Raw genomic sequence first — 1,774 nt, 5'->3', positions numbered from 1 at the left:
CGCGCTCCCGACAGCGCTCTGCTCCCCCCCCCTGCCGCGGTCCCCTCCGCCTCAGCTGAAGTTGCTCAAGAGGCTGCAGCCGCCGGCGGGGGACCTCATCCTCTTGCTATTCGCCTCCGCACGCCTCCCCGGGGACCCGGCCAGATCCCCCAAAAAAAGCCATCGCTGGTGCCTGGGGACTGCGACCACCATGGGGCTGGGGGTGGGGGTGCCTGTTCCCATCACCGCTGGCACTGGGAAGCCGGAGGGGAACTGGCGCCGTTTGGGTTTCTCCCGGCGTCGCCGAACGTAATCGTGGCTCCCAGAAATAACGGGTCCGTCCGTCTGTCTGCAGCCGGCGGCTCCGCACAGCTGCTAGAGCGGCTTTTCCCAGCCTTAAGTGATCAGCACTGAAATCTTAGAGGGGAAGGGGGACAGGCGAGGGGAGGCCGAGGGGTGCGAGGGCGGCCGTGCTGCTGAGCTGAGCTGGCCTGGAGGAGGGCAGCGGCATCTGGACTAGCTCCTGCAGCCCAGATGGGGATGGGGCTGCAATTCCCCTCCCCCCGTGCCCAGCGAAGCTGGCGTTGGGCTGAGCCTCCTTGTCCAGGGTCCCCGTCCCACCCTGGCCAGGGTCCCCATCCCTCCTTGTCCAGGGTCCCCACCCTTCCCCAGTTGTGGTCCCCACCACCCCATCCAGGATCCCCGTCCCTGCCCAGGGCTCTTCCCGGGGCGGCGGTGGCGTGGGGACGGGCAGCCTCCCGGTGCCAGCACACACCAGCCATTACGATGCCGTTTTTGCCTGCGGCTGGGGAGGGCTCAGCCCCTCGGCGCTGGGCAGGGCTGTGCCGCCTGGGCCCCGCTTTGTAATTTGGGGCAGCTGGAACGTGGGGACCCACAGGGCTCGGCTCCGCAGCACAGCCAGCCCAAAGTAACCTGCAATTTGAGACATTTCGGCCCTGCTCTGCTTGTAATTTGCTCTGTGGGGCTGCGCTTTGCTGTGCCAGCGAAATACCCGGGGGGGACTGATCCTGCGGAGCTGCACCACAGTGTGCAGAGCATCATGCACAGCACAGCACAGCACTGTGCCACACACGGCACCGTGCAAAGCACCATGCACAGCCCCATGCCACCCACAGCCCTGTGCACCGCATGCTGCCCTCCCACTGCACGGCACAGAGGCTTGCCAGGGTGGTGTGCCCCAAGGATCCTGCTGCGACACCGCTCTGGCTTCCTGCAGATTCCTCTGCCGTGAGCTGGGAGATGGCAGCCCGACAGGACCTGCTGACTATGCCAAATAGGGTGATTCCCGGCTCCTGGCAGCCGGCTCACGCTCCGGCAGTGGAGGAAAGTTTATCCTCGCTGGGCTTCTGCTCCAGAGCAGCAGGCGCAGGGCAGGCACGGGGCTGGGTGAGAGCGGGAGCAGTCCCTCCGACCTGCACCCGTCCACCTTCTCGGGACCGGCCAGCCTCATCCCCACCTGGACTGGGGGGAGAGGCTGGACGATCTGCTGTGGGGTGAAGCTGGATGATGGAAGCGTCCCTCCGCCTCCGAGAGAAAGTGGGGCTGGGGGGAACAGTGGTCCCTGCGGCCTCCTGTCCCCAGCCTGGCCCCGACAGCTCGGAGGCACATAAACCTTCGTGCCCGTTACAGCTGAGCCCTGAACTCCTGCGGCTGCTTTTCGGCATGGCAGGGCGCTGGCATCCACATGAGTGGGGACACAGTGGGGTCAGAGCAGGGTGGGATCCCATCCAGGGACCGGCCACTGCTGCCGGCTGCGGCTCCCCCTGCCCACACT

This window comes from Pygoscelis adeliae, unplaced genomic scaffold, assembly GCF_000699105.1.
Source record: "Pygoscelis adeliae isolate BGI_AS28 unplaced genomic scaffold, ASM69910v1 Scaffold262, whole genome shotgun sequence".
Taxonomy (NCBI): Eukaryota; Metazoa; Chordata; class Aves; order Sphenisciformes; family Spheniscidae; genus Pygoscelis; species Pygoscelis adeliae.
This window is presented reverse-complemented; position numbering follows the sequence as displayed.